The sequence below is a fragment of the Parasteatoda tepidariorum genome, chromosome 6 (assembly GCF_982258835.1).
Source record: "Parasteatoda tepidariorum strain Cologne lab strain chromosome 6, Ptep-v5.0, whole genome shotgun sequence".
NCBI classification, from domain to species: domain Eukaryota; kingdom Metazoa; phylum Arthropoda; class Arachnida; order Araneae; family Theridiidae; genus Parasteatoda; species Parasteatoda tepidariorum.
Genome location: NC_141760.1, coordinates 87,897,845 through 87,919,580, shown reverse-complemented (window position 1 = coordinate 87,919,580; position 21,736 = coordinate 87,897,845). Strand labels below are relative to the sequence as shown.

Here is a 21,736-nt window from a genome sequence, read left to right as displayed (position 1 = left end):
ATGGTGCAAGAGTACTCTTCACGTTCATAAATTTACTTTAAAGTTCATAAATTATAATCAAAGTGCGAAAAGCGTGAGTGAATTTGTTTTTGATTTATAAGTGCATGTCACTTACAGCGGTAATTCGATGCTTCGATGTAAATTGGAATAAAAGAGGCTCTGTATTGATTTGCATCCGCGTCGTAAAATGATGCATAATACGATAAAGGAGTTTCGTTCTTTTACCTGCATTATTATTAAGAATTGATTTTAAACAAAAGTGAATAAGATAAGTGGATTTAGGGAAAATGATACAGCTTCTATTCGTAATTGATTTTAACTTTGTTGAATGATTATTAATTTATCTGAGAATTATGCCAAATGTCTCTCTTAGAAAGTTCTTTACTGATTTTTCCTTTTCAGAATGTCTTTTTCGCAATTTATTTACTGATTTCTTTTAATACTGGATTTCACTTTTTGAAATTTCTTGACTGGCTTTTTCTTTGCAGAATATCTCTTTTTGAAATTTATTTACAAATTTTTCTCTATTTAATTTTTTTTTTGTTCAAATTTTCTAATCCTTATTGTATGCATTTTTTAAAAAAATTTTTACTAAATAACACGATTTGAAATTTTTTATGATTATATTTGATGATTGCTTTTTTTGAAATTATTACCATTTTTTAACTAAATCAAAATTATGTATTTTATGTATATATGTTATGTATATATTTTATGCGTCATGCAATAAAAGTTTCTTTTTTTCCTATAATATTTCCAAGTATTGTTTTAAAGAAATATTATTTGGTTCGATTATACAAGTCAGAGAAGTGATTTTTTCAACGATTTGATACAATATAAATCAATGTTTTGATATAATTATCCAAATAGGGCATTCAAATTGATAATAGGATGATCATTTTAATTGTATAGGGAAATTGAATTGCATTGTTAATTAAAATCAAAAATATCAGCAAAATTTTTTTACGTTTTACTTAAGCATTGTTTCAAGGTTTCAATAATTATTGTCATTTACTGCAATATAAACTTAATAAATATTTGTGTCTTATCAATTATTATCCAATTACTTTTAAATAAGTATTATTATTATGTAATATTTGATAATATATTAAAATGAAAAAGAAATGGATTTTAAATTCCTCTGATTCATTAAACATTCTAAATAAAACTATTAACGGTTTTTAACTTAAATAGAAATGCCACAGATTTACGAAAAACAGATACAAATTTAGGATCGGACATTTAGTTACAATATAAAGAAAAAGTATTAAGACAAAATAACAATTTTATCAATAATCCAAATTATTTGAAAAAATAAGGCAAAAATACCTTTTTTTAAAGAAAAAAAAGATTTGAAGATAAAGTTTTCTTAGTAAAATCTAATTAATATTTCCTTTTTAAAGCATTTTTATAGCTCGTCACAATAATTAGATTTGCAAGTTCTATGTTTTGCATGAACAGAACTTGTCGATGTTTGTTTAAGATTGTTAAATAATGTCTACCTATTACAGATGTTCATTAACTGGAGAAGAACGTGTTGACTGCATTCCAAAGCGTTTATATTCTCTTAGAAAATCGACTAACAATGCATCTGCTTCGACTGATCACAAGGACAAGGTCATTTTATCTAAAAGCAACTGGTTTCTAATTTATTCAAAAGAGAATATATGCTTTTAGAGAATATATGCTCTTTATCAAACTAAAAGACTAATTTCGATTCTTACTGTTATCGTAGTGTTGTCACAATGAAGTAACGGTTACTCATAAAATTTTAGTATCCATATAACAAATGATTTGAAAAATAAATTATAACTACATTTAATTAAATAAAACATTCTTCCAGCATAAGGTTTCTGCTTAACTTCTAATTAATATTTCCTTTCTTAATAAAGTAATTTTAAAACTCATCACAGTCTTTCGATCTCAGTGTTTTGCATGAACAGAATTGAAGGGCATTTAGTTAAATACTTTAAATAATGACTAACTATTACAAATGTTCATTAGCTGCAGAAATGGAATAGAATTCGCTTTGAAAACAGGCGAACAACACTACCTCTTCGACTGACCAATAGGCCATTTTACTTGAAATCTATTGTTCTCTCCTTTGCTCCATAGCGAATGCGATGGGGCAAACTTAATTTTATTATCATACTATCGGACTAATTTCGATTCTTAGTAAGCGTTATTGTACCAAAGTGCAGTGTTTTTTTTTTGTAAAATTCTATCATAAATATAACAAATGTATATAACAAATTAACTTTTAATGGATATTTCCTTTCACAAAAAAGTATTTTTAAAGCCCAATACTATCTTTAGATTTTCAATTTTATTGTTTTGCATGAACAGATAATTACTTTAAATAATGACTAACTATTATAACCGCTCATTAGCTGGTGTTGACGGAGTTCAAAAGAGTTAGTATTCTCTCACAGAAAACAGACGAACAACGCTGCAGCTTCGACTGGTCAAAAGGCCATTTTACCTGAAAGCTACTGTTTTCTCATTTGCTCGAAAGAGAATGTAATGGCGCAAACATCTCTTTATTATCAAACTATAGGACTAATTTCGATTCTAAATGGGCGTCATTACTGTATCGGAGTGTCGTCATAATGACGTAACGGTCGTTCGTGTCTAAATGGCATTATTGACAGGATTCGGAGTACTGCCTTCTACGAACGTTATAACAACCAATGAGAGAAATTCGTGGCGGATTCTTTCCATTTGATGATTCTCTAAGGCAGCGAGGAATAAATAGCTGATATCAGCGATTATTTTCTGCGTGTCCTAGAGAATTGTTATCTAATCTTTTCATAGATAGGTTCAGGAAAAGATTTTTTTTTTCTCTGGTGGAATTCTTTTGCTTGATATTGTTTGAAGTAGAATTATTTTTTAAATTATAAAATTTTCATTGACAAATATGCTGAATCAATATTATAATTAATTGCATTTTGTGTAAAATAGTAGTAATTGTATTGCGATTCATAATTTTTTTTCAAAGCAAAATGTCTTATTTTTTCTGCATTTAATATCTAAACAACTCTTTAAATATCAATATTTATTTAATCTTATGTAATCTTAGCACACGAATCAGAACTATTAGCAGACGAACCAATAGTACGTGGGAATTATAAAGTATATATTTACACCAAAGCTTTGAATTTAAGCGGATTTGTTTCAGGAACATAAAAACTTAAATATCCTGTTTCATTTGTGTCAACTAATGAAATTTATGGTATTATGATCGGAGAAATTCCTAAATATTGTTGCAAATTATGATTTTGAAATTACGTTTATTATTTATTACTGTGGTTCTCAAACTTATGACTTTTGTGTACCCCTTCTAAATTTTTTCTTAACGCTGTGTACGACTGATAAAAAAATGAATGTGTTTTTTACTATTAAAAATATTGCACAAAAGTTAAATATCACTGTTGTTGACGCCACTAAATATTAACTGTTAACTCTGCAAAAAAATAGCCAATAGAAAAATACGTAATCGTAAATTTTTATGGCTAGCTTTGTTTTTGAATAAAATTTTCATTTGCTGCAATATATTTCGCATAAGAACGCCTACCCCCTCTAAACTGTTGCCATACCCTAGGGGTACGCGTACCACACTTTGGGAAACGCTGATTTATTACAATCTTAATTTTTCTTGCTTTCAATTTCTTAAAAAATTATACAATTCGTAAATGGCTACTTTGGTACGTATTAGTAAAAAAAGAATATCGGGTAATAATTTAAAAGATAAATAAGTTAATATTTTTAATACTCGTTACAGTTTTAATTATAGTTAACAATTACTTTTTATAAACTTTTTAAATTTATAAGAAAATACATCTTGTCTTTAAAAGTTCAGATCTGAATAAATATTCACTTCCTATATCAATTGAAGTTATGAGACCTAAATTAACTACGCCATTGGAAGAAATTTATTTTATGCTAAGTGAGGTAATTTAAGTTATTTCTAGCACATAGCTGTGAACTATGGGATTAATAAATATAAAGTAATACAAAGGATTTATTTATTTTACATATAATTGCGCATACTACAATTACAAATAAACGTTTTAAAAACATGGGGTACTCTAAAAGTGATAGCACAAATCAGCTAACTTCATAAGAAAGAGTGAACAGAAACCATATCACAGGTTTGGACGGCAATTGGAACTAGTTAGTAACGCACTCTTAAAATTTTTTCGGATGATTTATATTTTTTACGGTGCTGCTACGTTTCAAGTATGATGCTTTTTTCTTTATTCATTACATACTGAAGTCTATTTATTTCAATGATATGAATTCGTATTCAATATCTTAACGAAATTTTCCGAGTCACAAGCATCGCTCTTAAGCATTGAGGTAGCTGGTCTGATTCCCGATACAACCTGCATGTATTTTTCACTATATTTTGTGATGTCCTTTCGTAATGAGGATATCTGCTCTGCAATTAGCAGTTCTAGCACACAAGGCAGCTTACTTTATTAATTCCATACAAGAGCTATCATCAACTGTCTGGATTTATACTTAATGATGATCCGCAGGTAATACTAGCGTGCGTGCACATTGGATTATAGAGGAAAATGTGTATGTTGGTAATCACCTGGTCTCTTCTCAACACTTCCCAACCTTTCAACCGTGCAAGGGAATTTTTCGGATCTAAAACCAGTGAATACAGGGGTACATTGGAGTAGATTCTAAACAATTAAGGCATGACTAGAGAAAGTGCAGTTAGATCAGATACTTTGTCCTTAAAATGGAACAATCGAACCTTGATCTAAGTCGTAACTGAAGACTGATACCGTTACACAGACTAGGTGGCGAATAAAAGACAAACTCATCACACACAAGTATAAAAGTCCCGCAGTGGACTGATCGTTAAGACACGGTTCCCAGCAGATCACCGAAGTCAAGCATCACTGGCTGCAGTCAGTGTGCGGTGGGTGACGGGTGGGTAACCACTTGGATCAGTCTGCGCAGTGACCGAGGGTGTGCGGTATTGATCCTCGTTAAACTGTGCTATCGTAAAGTGCTCGACTTCGCGTGCAGGTCGTTGGGCTACCGAAGCTGGGGTGCCACCCCCTCTGCAGAGGATCAAAAATGTGATGGCATGTCTTCGGATCATCCTCAGGGATGTTTCCCAGACAGTCGTCAATAGCCTGTTATGCAGCTCTAGTGCGACGTAAATGAACAACAACAACAAGTATTAAATAAAAAAAATGTTGTTGATCATTTTTTATTCACACTAGCAAGCTGGTTTATGCATTAATCAATAGAAGATAAAGAAGCACATTATAATTAAGTATAAAATATAACTGTAAATTTAAACTGTTCTTTCCTAAAGTATTGGACATCCCCTCAGCAGAGGATCAAAGTGATCACGTGTCTTCGGATCATTCTCAAGTATGCTTCTCAGACCGTCGCCAATAGCCCATTGCGCAGCTCTTATGCGACGTAAAATAAAGTACCTACCTAACATGTGACAGCAAACGTACAAACGTATAAAATAGAGAGCAATCCGCGGTAACTCAGGGGAGAGACAGTTCACCTGCCAATGTGGTGACCCAGCGGTGGCTGATTGATACAAATTCTGCTCCAGGCTCTCACCGACATCAGTGCTAACGTAAAATGTTCCTGAATTATAGACGAATCATGGTTTGGAATCCCTTTGCCGTCGGGCTAATCGTGAGAAGTTTTAGTACTTTTCCCATCCATATAATGAAAATACGGATTAATTCCATCAAAAAGTCTTTCACGAAGGCTAATTTTTCTTATGCTTGATTCATGAGTGTTCTTGTCTTGTGGGTTGGGTTCAAAATTACAATGCCATGGAGTTGATAATCATAAACTCAAAACAATTCAACGTAGGAACTAAATTAAATAGCTCATTATGCAGCTTTAGTGCACTGTAAAGTACTAGTACTTACAATTGTTCTTTATTCACTTTTATAACTGTTCTTTGTTTACACTTATTTATGTATGAATGATAAAAGAATAATAAATCTCGTCACTTATGTGTTACAAGCCTTTAATTGCTCTGTATCCAATATTTATTCACACATCAATTAGTTAAGTTATGTGCTAAAGCTTCGTATATGTCCTTGCGAATTGATGGGCAGATAGTACGCAGCAGATGGGGTTCTTAAAAAACAACTAATCATTTTCTTGCGGTGTTATTTAAGTTTTCATTTTGACGATACACTCAGGTACTCCAGAGGCTTAACCAGATTGTAACATGAAAGGTAATAGGTTCGTTCTCCAATGAACCGAAAAATTTAAGTGTAACATAAATTAATTTGTTAATTTTAAAAGGGAATAGAAGCTTCTGTCTGGTGTTTTATGAAATTTGTTTTACTTCAATTAGATTCTCGATGGAAAATGTTCCTTATTGACTTAGAGGCACGGACCTGCTTATCAGTTTTAACACTTGCATTAGCCGACCGGCCTGTGTAGGGGGCAGGGAACTGTCCTTGCATCAGAAAGGTCCTGGGTTCGAATCCCGGTCAAGGCATGGATGTTTCTTTCTCTCTTTGTGTGATTTCCTTTCTCCTTTGTGTGTGAATGTGACCCGCCTGTAATTAGACTTTCTTGTTATCTAACTATTGTATTATGAACTTGGCTGAGTGATTACTAACTTGACTGTTTTATAAAGAATTTTAGTCGTTAAGAGAGGGTTCTCAGTAGATCACAAATGTCGAGCATCACAAGCAGCAGTCATTGAGCGGGTGGGTGATCACTTTAATCAGCCCGCGATGGGATCAAGGATATGCAGTATCGGTAGTCGTTAAATTGTTCTACCATAAATGTTCCATTTTACTAGCAGGTCGTCGAGCAACCAAAGCGAGGAATCCATCACCTCTGCAGAGTATTAAAATTGTGATTGCATGTCTTCGGATCTTCCTAGGGGATGTTGGCTAGATTATCATCCATAGTTCATTGGGCAGTTCAAGTGCAACGTAAATAAAGTACCAGTACTATGAACTTTGCCGTATTAATATGAATTTGGCAGCGTGGATTGCAAACTTGGCAGATTTATCATGAACTTTGCTGAATTAATAGGAACCCTGCAGTATTATTATAAAATTTTCTGTATTATATTATGAACGCTGCTGGTTTTTGTAATTCTAAAGTTAATATCATAAGACGTGAACACTTCATATTCTTAGATGAATTTCTTATGAACGAATTATTTCCACATTTCTAATTTTATTCATATGTGTTGAAAATGAATTAAAATTTTGTTTATTTTATTGCATCCTCAGCGGATAATACGCACTGATAAAAATGTTTTTGCTCTTCTCATCACTCAGGGACATGCCACCAATAGTGCAGGTCTAGTGCGACGTAATTTAGCTACTACCCATCCTTTAACTCATTCTAAAGTACTGGTACTGAAAACAAGTGAGCTATAACCGTATTGCAGCGAAGAACTCCAAAAATGCCCATCAGTCATCGTCCCGCAGTGGACTGATAGCTAAGACACGGTTCCCAGCAGATCACCGAAGTCAAGCATCACTGGCTGCAATCAGTGTGCGGGTGGGTGACCACTTGGAACAGTTTGCGTAGGGACCGAGGGTGTGCGGTATTGGTCCTCGTTAAACTGTTCTACCGTTAAGTGCTCGACTTCGCGTGCAGGTCGTCGGGCTACCGAAGCGGGGGTGCCATCCCCTCTGCAGAGGATCAAAATTGTGATGGCATGTCATCGGATCATCCTGTGGGATGTTTCCCAGACCGTCGCCAATAGCTCATTGTGCAGCTCTAGCGTGACGTAAATGAACAACAACAACAAGTCCATCAGTCATCATCATCACCAATAAAGAGACTTTCCTGGCCGAGTGGTACCATCCGTTATACTCTCTGCAGGGTGTAGGTAGCGGGTTCGAATGCTTCCGTAACCCTGGTTGTATTTTCGTGCTGTCCTTTTCTGAATATTTTTTAATGTCCCGCAGTGCACTGATTGCTAAGACACGGCTCCCAGCAGATCATCGATATCAAGCATCACTGGCTACAATCAGTGTGCGGGTGGGTGACCACTTGGATCAGTTTACGTAGGGACTGAGGGTGGGTGGTATTGGTCCTCGTTAAACTATGCTACCGTAAAGTGCTCGACTTCACGCGCAGGTCGTCGGGCTACCGAAGCGGGGGTGCCATCCCCTCCTCAGAGGATCAAAATTGTGATGGCATGTCTTCAGATAATCCTCCGGGATGTTTCCCAGACAGTCGCCAATAGCCCATTGTGAAGCTCTAGTGCGACGTAAATGAACTACCACAACAACAACTGAATTTTTTAATCTGTTTTGTGACTTCACAAAGGCGGGGGTGCCATCCTCTCTGCTGAGGATCAAAAATGTGATGGCATGTCCTCGGATCATCCTCAGAGATGTTTCCTAGACCGTCGCCAATAGCCCATTGTGCAGTTCTAGTGCGACGTAAATGAACTACAAACAAACAAACAAGACTTCACAAAGGCTTAGAAGCCGAACTTCTGAAATTGAGCACAAAAGCTTGCGTGTATGTGTACCAAAAGATAAATAAATATATCAGAAATAAAGGAGGGTCACAATTTATAGTAGAGGTTTAAAATGTTGGATTTAATCAAGATAAATGAAGTTATTGATATTTTCCTCATTCTCTGGAATAATGTTTCGTACTAATAAGTAAGTTTAGTCTTTTAAATTTTCTGAAATTAGTTACCAAATGTATACTCTAATGTCTGTATTTAAAAAGTGTAATTATCGAATGACAACTTATCTGATATTACATATTATGTAACTACCTAAGAAATGTATGTTAAAATCTAAGAAATTTTCAATCTATAAGAATTGAAAATTTGGTTATATTTTAATTAAAGTATGAATGATTGTTTTTAATATCAGGCTATTATAGGAATGTCTTTTTGTTAACATGCGTTTAAATATCACACCAATTTTCTGGGTGTAAATAACATTTTACCTTATTATTAAGATGCAGATCAATATTATGTTTGGATATTTTCTGTTGATGCGCAATTTTTATAGATTGTAATGCTAAGTGATTTAAAAAGTGCGTCTTAGTTTCAATTGTAGAATTGTATCCATGGGAAATATCGGTAGCTAAGGTAGAATTAATTCTTATCGAACCAAAACTGCTATACACAATTATCTTCTTTTATTAAAATTGCCAAACTGAATTGTCGATTTTAGTTTCAAATTTTATAACTGTAATTATCTTTACAGGTTTTGGTGGATTAAAAAATATTTTTAAGAAAACATAAGTGAAATTCATTTCAAAACCTAATTTATCGTAATTATTTGCTTTTCATCTGAAAAGAATGAGTTATTATTGTCATTTTTAGAGTTATCATTAAAAAAAAACAATCCTTTATAGAATCCTTTTATAGAAATATTAGATCAATTTGTTTTATAATATCGTTAAATTTTTCTGCGACCATATTAAGGTTCAAATTACCGTTATTATGCTTAACTGCTGAATTGATTTATATGTAAGTGTAGAAGATTGTTTTTCTTTTAAATGTTTTATGCATGTTTTTTTTAAAATTTCTATTCAATGAAATGTTTTTGAATTAATTCCTTTTTAGAATTACAACAATTTAAAACAAATGTTTTGTTAATAAATTCAGAATTCGATGGACAAAATATAAACTTACTAAAGTAATAAAATTTTATAATTTAAACGTTTAAATATTTTACGAGTTACAGAAAGCTCATAAAGTTATTCCAATTTTTTTCAACAGTTTTTTATTTCAATTTTTTGCATTACACATTAAAGCTCTGGGAGGAATAACAAATTTATTCCTCTCGCTGTTTTTTAATGACCTCAGCTTTAATCGTCATAAAAACTTCGAAAGCTTTATCACTAAAAAGATCTTTGTGAAAGAGTAATTTTTTATTATTTTTCATCTTTTAATAGGTTTTAAAGAGCTTTTAATACTTTATCATTAAAGTCACAATAAGCGCCGGATTTGTGAAATAAAAATTTTGAAACAAAAACACTGAGAAAAATGAAAAAAAAAAAGACATTTAAACTTTGCAAGTGAGCACAGAAAAGCTGAATAAAGCATAGGATTTTATTGACTTTGCCTTTAGAAGTACAGGTCGTAAAAATATTTTAAGCCTCAGGCTTAGATACATTCAGGCTTAGATTTTTATTTTTTAATGTATTAAATATAAAAACATTAAATAAATCTTTTATTTCATGTTTTTACACTTTCTCTTATGTAGATGTAGCGAATTATTTTTATCAGATTCGAAAAAAGGGCATTTCATTATGTTTCGCTTAAAAAAATTATATGTTCTTTTCAAAGATAATTTAAGTTGTAAAACCCAAAATTCTTAATTTTAAAAAGAGTCTCATTTCATTCTTTTTGTAACCGTAAACCTTTCACTCACAAACTGCAATTCTTCTCCAAACTGCTGTTTTTTCCTCTTTTTTTTAAAAAAAAGAGAAACGGAGTTTCAATTTGTTTCTTATGGTTAAAATATAATATGCTTGACAACTGAATCCCACAGTGGACAAATTATCGTAAGACATGGATTCCAGTAGACCACCGAAGTCAAGCATCACTGACTATGGTTAGTTTTCAGGTGGTTAACTAATTAATTCAGGCTACGAAGGGACAGAGGGTGTGCGGTATTGCTCCTTTAAACTCTTCTGCCGAAAAATACTCTACTTCGCGTGCAAGGCATTTTGTACGAAGTAAATAAATCACTACAACTATAATTCTTGAAAACTGGAATATGTAATACAATATAATTTCTAGCTATGGATTTCATCAAGTTACGAAATTCAAATTCGTTTAAATATTTAAAGAGCTTTAAAAAATATGGGAAATTCGAATCTAAAGAATAAAACAGTGTTGTTACTTATTCTATTATAAACTTCTATTTGATCTATGCCTTTCAAATTTTCTACAATAATAATACAGTCCGAAGTAATACTATATCGTACGAGTTAAATGGTGCAATACAATGGCTAAACTAGAAAGTGTGTGAAGAACTAGAACTTAAGTGCATGATTATTCAATTCCTCTTTGAGCAATTTTTCTAAGATTATCGTAAAGTTGTCACAGAAATTTAATCAACTGTAGAATGATTCCAACGGTTTTAATCACGTAATAGAGAATATCTATTTTTTTGACCCACTTTAAAAGAAATTAATTTTTAGCAAACAAATATTTTCGTTTTCTTATAAATATATAATTTGTACTTATCTCACATGGAGAGAAAAATTTTGACAAAATTAATATACTTGTATGGTAAAGAAATTTCTGCCAAAAGAAACCATAACTCTGGTAACTAATTATGGCATTTAAACCATTCACTTGTTAATTTTACTGCTCGCAATGGTAAAGGTTTACCGGAAATTCTGGTTTCTTAAGATTATAGTTCTTGTTACATTTAACAACAAATACAAAACTGAAAAGTAAATTTAACCAAATGAATGACTTTTATGCCATTTCTTATGTGGCACCAATCATTAAAGCTTCAAGAGCTTTTTAAATAAAATATTATTTACTAATCTGAACATTTTGCATCGTCTCAAACTAGTACGGTTAAAAATTTAGAATTTTCGTTAAAATGATCAAATTTTACATTTGATTAAAATTATCGAATTTCACATTTACACCAAATAGCATGGTAATAAAAAAAACATATTTCATTGTTAATCTTACTGAAAATTCCTTATCAAAGTGCTGTTCTAAACGTCACCATAAAGCAAAAACGTGTTTTTTGTTGTTTCCATAGATCCAGAAACATTTATTTTAAATAAGCCAGTAAACTACCTATTCTGGTAGTGTTAACAATACTTTTTCTTTCAGTGTAATATTGCTAAAGTATACAGGGAATTCCATTAAAATACCCGTTAATGTGTTTTTTAAGATTTTGTACCAAAATTTAAAACAAAGCACATTGAGATGCCCCAAATTAATATTTAAGCGAATGTGAAAAATTCCAATCGGGGAAAGTGGGTGCAATAAGCATCAAAACATGTTTAATTTAATTTTATTTTATAACCGTCAATGAACAGCCGACCCAATTTTGGGTTATCCGGCTAGCACTGACCACAGTGGTGACCTAAATATCCTCGGTGGTAGACGGATTATGGGTTAGTCCCCTTGCCGATAGGCTAACCGTGGGAGGTTTTCCTCACAATCTAACTGGTTAGTTCTATCAAAAAGTCCTCCTTGAAGGCAAATTTCTCCCAATACTTGATCCAGGAGTTCCCTTGTCTTCTGGATTGGCTTCAAAATTATACGGCTACGGAGTAAAACTTGTTTAATTGGAAGATATTTCTAATAATTGTCTTTAAACTCTGTATGAAACCTGTCTTGTTTTTTTTTTCTTTTTTCTTTTTTTATAGCCTGTCTTGTTTATTTCATTCGTCCCTGTACTTTGATTGCAAGATTTCATTACCATTTTAGTTTTTCCTTGCTTAAATATAAATTTGCGACTCCTAATGTGCCAATCTTTTTTCGAATTTCTTAATAAGGATTCTAAAAAATGCGCATTAACGATAGTCTTTATGGAACACTTTGCATATTTCATATTACTGCTTAAGAAATCGTGCATCCTTATAACATTTAACTGAAGAAGATACGTAAATGAATATTTTTTTCATTCTGTCTCCATGAAACAGACCACTTGGATTGGATTTTTGCTTGAATTTTTGTTACTCTGCATTAGTTTTCATTTATATGCAGAACAGAATTTTCTAGTTTCAATTTGTTGTAATATCATGTGCCTGTTAAAAATACCGAGAACATTTTCGTTGTATTAACTATTTATTTTTGCAACCAGGAAAGCAGCGAATAAAAATGAGCTTTATTCCGTTAACTATTCAGGCTTGAGCAAAAGCTTTCAAATAAGAAAGACAGAAGCAAAATTACCCCTCTACTTAATCTTATTAACTTTCATGAGTTGTAGTTAAGTAAATTTAAATAGTTCAGAACCAGTTTTTATTATTTTAGCAACTGATGTTATTAACTTGTAGTTATTAACTTTAATATATAATCGTTGTATTAATTTAAATTACATAGAATCAGTTTCTATAAGTTTAGCATGGTTTTATTATATTATAGCTAGTAAAATTATAGTAAAGTTGAAATTTAATAACAATTAAATAACTTAAATAACCGAACTTCTTTTTTAAATACTCAAATATGAATTACAAATTTTTACAAGGAACGTGTTATCGTAATGTTGTTTAGAAATAACGAAATTTAAATCATAATTTATTATTAGTTAATCATTATTTTAGTTTCTGTATTATAGTGCAAGATAAAAGAGTTTTTAAAGTTAGATTGTTTTTGTGAAAAAATAAAATTTACAAATGTTTGTAATAATTTGTGCAAATATTTTTTTTTAAATATTATGCTCCTAGATTGTTTATTCTACTACTAAATGTGTTTACTCAAATTTAATATTGCTTTACGGACAATATTTATTAGAATTATTTGGTAAAAAATAGCTTAATTATACAAACTAGAGCTCTCGTCCTTATATCTAAGTATCGTTGACAGTTCTAAAGATATAAAACATTTTATAAGTTGTTGTGTGATCAAATCTGTGATATTGCGATTAAAATTAAGTGAGTAACAATTTTAAATTTACAGAAAAAAAAGTTTAAAATCCTATTAATTTTTATGTTTTTGGAATTTTTGTTGCTAGTTCTTAATTTTATTATTTGGTATCCATGACCATTGATTTTTTTTTCGTTTACAATGCATGCTCAGAAAATATTAAGAAAAATTATGCGTGACTAAATAGTTGTACGCTTTTGAAATTCTAACTTCAAGAAAATCAATTGAAAATTTTTTAAATTAAAAAAAATTGAAATAATATTTTTTATTGAAGAATTGGAAACAAAACTGAGGAAACTTTAATGACACTTTGAATTTTTTCACTATTTTTAAATACTTGTACGCTATTGATTTTTTAAATTTTTTCAATGAGGCTGTCAGAGTTGTAGGCTTAAATACGTTTGTGAATAATTTTTTAAAAATTGTCAACACTATAAAAACAGAATATCGTTAAAAATGAACTTATATACATCGAAAATACCTGAGTTCAAAAGCATCACCATTAATCCCAACATTGTTGACTTTGAAAATAAATAGCCATCGTAATTACGAATTGCCTATTGAATAATTATTTCGAATTAAATGTTTCAGCTATTCCTTTTATCCTTAATACAACTAACTGAAACTTTAAAAATGTGTTTATTATCAATTGAATCTAAGGTTCTGTTCTATTTATAATATTATTTTACTCTTGTTTTATTCTTTTACATTAATATATATATTGTTTTATTTGCCATATACATGGCATATAATTATTTTTATTTATTTTGTAAATATTTCAAACAGCCAGTTACGAACTTTCATTTTTCCTTTTTTATTTTATTTAATAGGCTGTTAAAGCTTATTAAAGAGATATGCAAAAACTTTTTTTGACATAGTTCAAATAGATTGCTCAAAATAGTTCAACTTTGAATCAAAAGAATATAAAACCCAATTTTAAATGTATTGCCAGTTACCAAATAATTGCAGAAAAAACAATTTGAAGTTTGTTCTTCAACATTCAGGTTAATTGTGAGCATGTGGGAAAATGAACGTTATATCCACAAGGTATAAAAAGTTTAAAATTAGTATTTAAGACTAAAACTTTTATCCTGAGAAGTTAAGTATGATACCGTTTCTGTTCAACAATATGTTAAAATCTTTAAGTATAGTGGTTTTTTCATTAAAAAAAAACCCTCAGATGTTTCAATTTTTCTAAAGATGCACTTAACACATTTAATTGATTATACGTAATTTATTTCATTTTCAAATATTTAATTTATAAAAGGAAAAAACGCATTTTAGAAAATAGATCATTTCAAGGATTGCGTCCATTCTGAATATTTTTTTAGAATATTGAATTATAAATCCTTTATATAATGATACTTTTAAAATAGTTTTTTTTTTGCGAAAGAAAATATTTAAATTGCTGTAAAAACCTAAAACATTTACCAAACTAAAAGACTGCATAGTAAATGCAGTTCAAAAAATTTATTATGCTTTTAAGCGAATTGTTAAACACTTAACTCTTTGATAATAAACTCGTAGCGCAAAAAATATATGAATGTGAATCATTAGTTTTTTGAATCCTGAATACAAATCATTAGAGTTAATGGTTTTCAGTCAGTTTTTTTTTTTTTTTAGAAAAAAACTTATGTTTGAGTTACGCTTGAAAGCAATTTATTTTTTAGAATAAATAGACTCATTTTGTAAAACAGAATTATTTCCTGAATTCATTACTTTATTTCAAAGTATCTAACTCCTATTATTTTTGAATGTAAATGTATACATTTTATGTTTTTAAGTCTACGTCTTTTTAATTTAGCAAATAATGCATAACATATGTCATTATTTTATTCAAAGTATAGAATACTTGATTGAAGCAGTTTAATTTATCTATTTGATATATTTTTTCTTTCATTCTTTTTCCTAAAAACAATCATTTTTCAAAAAAAAAAAAAAAAAATGAAAAGAAAAAAAGATTGAAGATTTTTTATTTTTAAAGCTTTCTAGTGGAAACAAAATTTTCCCTATGATTTGAGAGTTCGAAATGTATGCAATTAAACCTAGTTACTAAATATAAATTTATAATAAACTAGCAGGGATGCCAACTGCTGCGGTCCCGCAGTGGACTGATCGTTAAGACACGGTTCCCAGCAGATCCCCGAAGTCAAGCATCACTGGCTGCGGTCAGTGTGCGGGTGGGTGACCACTTGGATCAGCCTGCGTAGGGACCGAGGGTGTGCGGTATTGGTCCTCGTTAAACTGTTCTACCGTAAAGTGATCGACTTCGCGCGCAGGTAGTCGGGCCACCGAAGCGGGGGAGCCATCCCCTCCGCAGAGGATCAAAATTGTGATGGAATGTCTTCGGATCATCCCCAGGGATGTTTCCCAGACCGTCGCCAATAGCCCATTGTGCAGCTCTAGTGTGACGTAAATGAACAACAACAACAACCAACTGTTGCGTTTTCTGCGAAAATATTAATAAATTGGTAGCTAATTAAATACTAATACTTGTAGAATAAGGATAATCGCGTTTACTTTTCTAAAGTGTCTCCACGAAATAACTGCAATATAGTTGAATTTCATATGATAATTTGAAGTTTGTGTGAATAGTGGTGGAAAAATGACTTAAAACAAAAAATACTTAACTAAAAATAACTGAAACTTCGCTACCACTAGAAAATATTTTCTTTCAAATCGGAGGAAGTTGGCATCTCTGTGTTAGATATTTTTAAAACTTTTTCAAAATTCAATTTCATAACTTAAATTTTAATAAGTATGTTTAATCGAACATATTTTGTGAATAAAACAAAACAAAAAAATATTCAATAATGTTAATCAGTTACTAAATAAATATAGAAATAGCGTTCATATAATTCTTCATAGTTTGACATAGTCAATAAAAATATACTTTTCACCCACAGGGGAGCTTTAAAAATTTGACAAAATAAGGCAAAAATTTTCCAAAATATTAATTAGTTACTAAATTAATATAGCAATAGCATTCATATAATATCCCCTTTCTGTTTAAAGAGGATGATGCCCGGTGGATGAGCGGTAGCTCTTCACGCTGTCGTGCCACAGGTCCTTGGTTCGATCCTCGGGCCGGGCGAGGTTGACTCAGCCTTTCATCGCTTCAGTGGTTCGATAAATGTGAGTATCAAGCACGCTTGGGAACTAAACACTGGGGGTTCCGCGTTCGGCTGACCATCTGACCGGAACATATGCTCCTGCACCCCAGAGCCCAAGGTCAAGAAAACTGAAATGGGCACAGTGGGCCTTTATCCGAAGTGGAACCTGCGATTTTATAATTGATGCTTTTAAATAACGTCTTTTTATCGGTATTTTATGTATCATAAATCACAGAAAACATATCATATTGTCTAATATTATTAATTCTGTGATAATTTAAGTGTGGGCAAAGGTTATTTGCTGTTATTTTTACCACGTTTATATTAACTTGCCTTCGTGTATGTCTGTTCGGGTGGAATTTCGTCATGGATTTTAAACTAACTTCCCGACTAGCTACAGACTTCAAATTCGGCCCATAGTCCAGAATTGGATGACAATGCATGAAAATGAAGAGAAAGAAGACATACAAAGTAAAATAAAATTAAAATTAAAGAAAAATTAATATTTTCGCTATTGTCTTTTGTTGTCGATTCGATTATTTCAAATTGGTGTCACATGTCAGTTGAAAAGTTTTGTGTACGGTGAGTGAAAAAATTGAGATTTTGGAAGTGAGTACAAAAAAAATCAATAAAAAATATTTCTAAAAACCACGTTTTTGTAGTGGAGAATAATAATTAAAAAAATAAAAATTTGAAAAACGAAAAACGTGGGGCGCAACATAACAGTACATATACACATTTTCTTACTCATACACACGCACAGCCGCATACCAATCCACATATACATCCACATGTATAGACACAAACATATTCCACATACACATCCACATTCAGATACAATTACAGATATACATACATACACATATTCTCATGAGCACACATACATACACTAATATAACATTACCGTTATATATTTCATGCGCGCACCTTTTCCCCCGTTTTTCAAATTTTTATCTCCACTACAAAAACGTGGTTTTTAAAAATAATTTTTTTTTTCTTTTGAATTTTCTTTTATTATTTTTCGATTCTAGCATTAGCTATGTATATAAAATATTTCATTTTAAGTTCTATCAGTTTTGAAATTACTTTTTTTCTCGGATTCTTTTTACTCTAATGAATTTACATTTCATTTATTTCTATTTCTTATTATTTCAGATTTTAATTCTGATCATGTTTTTACCCTCTATATTGTCAAAATTTTTCTAATATGTAGAGAATTTAGTTTTCCAAATTTAATTTCCAATCAAATAATTGCTAAAGGAGGAAAAAGAGGAACCGAAGTGGAATCTTAATATTTTATGAGAGATTCTTTTATAAACATCTACTTGGATAATGTATACATTTAAATTGCAGAAAGTAGTCTAATATCATTAATTCAGGTATATTTTAAATGAAGCTGTAGGTAACTTTTTTAGTTAAAATTTTGCGACACAGCATTAAATATTTGTATCAAAAATATTTTATTTCCTGTTCTATCAGCTTTGAATTTCTTCGAACGCATTTCTTGATTTATTTTTACTCTAATGACTTTTTTTTTTCATTTGGCTTTCTTATTGCTTCAAATTTTTTATTCTGACTATGTTTCTATGACCTTTTTTAGTTGAAATTTCTTCTAATACGCAGAGAATTCTGTTTCTCAAAATGCAATTCAAATAAAAAAAATTTTTATAAGCAGGAAAAAGAAAAAAAACATTCTAAATAAAAATTTGACATAAAAAAAACACCCTGCATATTTCAAATCAGCCAACACTGGTAATAAAATCAACTAAAAACTTACATCTGACTATTCACATTTTTTTATGTTTTCTGTGGTATTTATTTTAAAGATATCACAAAAAAAATCTTACAAATTTCTTATAAAAAGCATAAAAAATAAACTTGATAGTAATCAGTTTTTCATATCTCTTAAAGTACTTTTTTGCTTCGAAATGATGGCAACATACGCCATTCTCTCTCGAATTAGGGAACTGCTCATTGCACTAAGTGGATCGCAATTAAAGGAAGAGTGCCCTAAAAAATAGCCGCTGAATGGAATACTTCGTGAGGGTCCCCGCAGATTAAAGTTAATTGGCTATGAGGGAACATTAATCAGTTAATGCAAGGTTATCGTCACTCTTGAGATTTCTAAGGTTAAATAAAAGATAAGGCTCAGGAACAATAACCATTTTTTTTTGGCTCTCCACTAAAAACCTTTAAATAATTACAAAATCAATAGATGAGGAATTGGGGTTTTAATGCACTTTTTCATATTATGAATGACTCTATAGCTTATTGTTTTCGTCTTTTATTGAAATGGAGTTTTTTTTGTGTGGTTATTTGGTTTTGGAAGAAAATTAAAAATGAATGATAATGGGTTTTAGATGCTTGTTATTTATATCCTAAAGAAATATTATTTTGACAAATTTTATTTGAAATAAATTTTAAGTTCATAAATAATCTGATGTCATTTAAACTTATTATTAAATTAAAATAGGCATTTTAATTTATAGTGACTAAGATACTTTAATAAATGTCCCCCTGTTTTCTTTAACATATAACTATTGTTTTCAGTTTTACGTCAGATGCAGTTTATAGTACTATATTTGACGTAATGTTTTTGTTAACTTGAGTTGAGACTAAAGTCAATTGGCTATGAGGGAACATTAATCAGTTAATGCAAATCACTCTTGATATTTCTAAGGTTAAAGAAAAGATAAGGTTCAGTAACAATAACCTTTTCTTTGCTTTCCTTTAAACACCTTTAAATAATTACAAAGTCAATAAATGAGAAATTGCACTTTTTGATATTAGGAATGACTTCGTGGCTTATTGTTTTCGTCATTTATTGAAATGAAGGTTTTTTTTTGCGTGTAGTTATTTAATTGTGAAAGAAAAATTAAAAATGAATGATAATGGGTTTTAAATACATGTTATATAAATTCAGAAGAAAAATGATATTTACAAATTTTATTTTAAAAAAATGTAAAGTTCATAAATAATTTGATGTCATTTAAACTGATTATTAAATTAAAATAGGCATTTTAATTTATCGTGACTGAGTTATTTTAATAAATATCCCCCTTTTTTCTTTAACATATAACTATTGTTTTTAGTTTTACGTCAGATACAGTTTATAGTACTATATTTGACGTAATGTTGATTTTGTTAACTTTAGTTGAGATTAAAGTTAATTGGCTGTAAGGAAACATTAATCAGATTAATGCAAGGTTCGTCACTCTTGATATTTCTAAGGTTAAAGAAAAGATAAGACTCAGGAACAATAATCTTTTTTTTTTGGATCTCCGCTAAAAACCTTTAAATAATTACAAAATCAATAAATGAGGAATTACACTCTTTCATATTATGAAAGAGACAGCAGCTTATTGTTTTCGTCTTTTATTAAAATGGAGTTTTTTTCTTGTTGGTGTGGTTATTTGATTTGGAAAGAAAATTAAAAATGAGTGCCAATGGGTTTTAGATGCATTTTATATAAATTCCAAAGAAAAAGGACTTTGATAAATTTTATTTGAAACAAATTTAAAGTTCATAAATAAATTGATGCCATTAAAACTGATTTTTAAAGTAAAGGAGTTACTTTAATTTATTAAGTATCAAATGAATTTTAAGTTCTTAAATAAATTCAGGACTTTAAGAGAATGAAAAGAAAGAGGAAGAAAATTAAAAATGAATGGTAATGGGCTTTAGATAATGGTTCCTTGTTATTTAAATTTTGAAGAAATATTATTTTTGCAAATTTTATTTAAAATAAATTTTGCGTTAATAAATTATTTGATGTTATTAAAACTTGATTTTAAAATTAAAATAAATATTTTAATTGTCATTAAATCCGAAGAATTAATTAAAATATATTTTATAACTTACATTATTAAGGATGAAGCCTTAAGGCATCTTTATCGAAAGGTGATTGCATTTCGGTTCCATAAGCCGCATTAACTGCCCTCTACTGATTTTAATACCTGCTTTGTTCTTCCCTTTGTTGGAAAATTTTTCACATTTTGTTCACACAAATATTTTTTTTCGATCTTTTAATGGGCATAATTTGTATATGCATGACATTAAACAAAAACTTAAGAATGATTTTAATCAACTTATTTTTAAATCAGAAAAGTTAAAATATAAAGTAAAAATTTTTAGAAGCCACTTAAGAAAATTCGTAAGCAATCTATTTTTTAAAAAAAATGGTTGAGCTATTATTGTTTAGTTTTGGCGGAAAGAGTCATACAAGTCAGTAATACATTGTTAAAAAATATGTTTACCACTTTCATTAAAAGAAACGAAGAGTCAGTCTTATTTGCTAGAGAAAGCTAAAAAATGGTATCAATAATTTGTTTAAGGTAGTTTTACAATTTTACCAATAATAGCCATCGTAATTAAATAGGAATTATAATGAATAATTTAAGTCATTTATCCTAAGCTAATGGATTGACGAAATTATAAATGCCTTTAGGTAGTTTTGATATTTGGCGAATTATTATTTAAGTCTATTATTATTAAGTCCAGATTATAATAATTTAGACCTTTTATATGTTCTGCAAATTAAAAGTCAGATATCATTCGCTAAAAAAAAATGGCAGAATGTTAAAAGGTTTCAAACTTTTGTAAATGATTAAAGTAAATGATTTTGAAGTTAGAATTAAAATCATCAGAGATATGTTAAATAAAATGAAGAGTCAGTTCCATTTGATTACAAAAATGAGTGCGTTGGTATAGCAACAAAACGTTTAATACCATTCCATTTTAACTGATTTAATACGTAGTTCCACATTTCTGCAATCATATTATGGAAGTAATTTTAGGAGTAATTTTCGAACCAAACATTACATTAAAGTAAACACCATTAACGAGGCAATACATTCTTACTCAAATCATTCGAAATCACATTTTAGCTTTCACAAAAGTTCTTTACTGTTCTATTTTGCAGAGAAAACACTCAGTAATTGCTGGAAAGTCTCATTTTCTAAGGCATGTTTTCTTGTAAATCTTCTTCTCCGGGCCTATCTTTTCTTTGGTCCCTAGAGATACGAGGTAACTTTGACCGTGCTCGCTT

General features: G+C 30.2%; 1 protein-coding gene and 1 long non-coding RNA gene across 4 annotated transcripts in view; one reads left to right on the top strand and one right to left on the bottom strand.

The window, feature by feature from the left end:
* The window catches only part of LOC107450353 (protein O-mannosyl-transferase Tmtc3), a 141,167-nt gene that overhangs the window by 87,669 nt on the left and 31,762 nt on the right, over nt 1-21,736 (bottom strand). The window contains exon 1 of one of the 3 annotated variants that reach the window (XM_071178412.2): nt 1,330-1,466. The exons of the other annotated variants lie outside the window; for them this stretch is intronic. The gene's annotated coding sequence lies outside the window, so the exon portion shown is untranslated. Of the gene's footprint in view, nt 1-1,329; nt 1,467-21,736 lie in introns of those variants that run through there. 3 annotated transcript variants of the gene reach the window in all.
* Nucleotides 8,520-21,736, top strand: part of LOC122269062 (uncharacterized) — a 104,323-nt gene continuing 91,106 nt past the window's right edge. The window contains exon 1 of the long non-coding RNA XR_006224952.3: nt 8,520-8,654. This is a non-coding gene — a long non-coding RNA (uncharacterized LOC122269062). The remainder of the gene's footprint in view (nt 8,655-21,736) is intronic.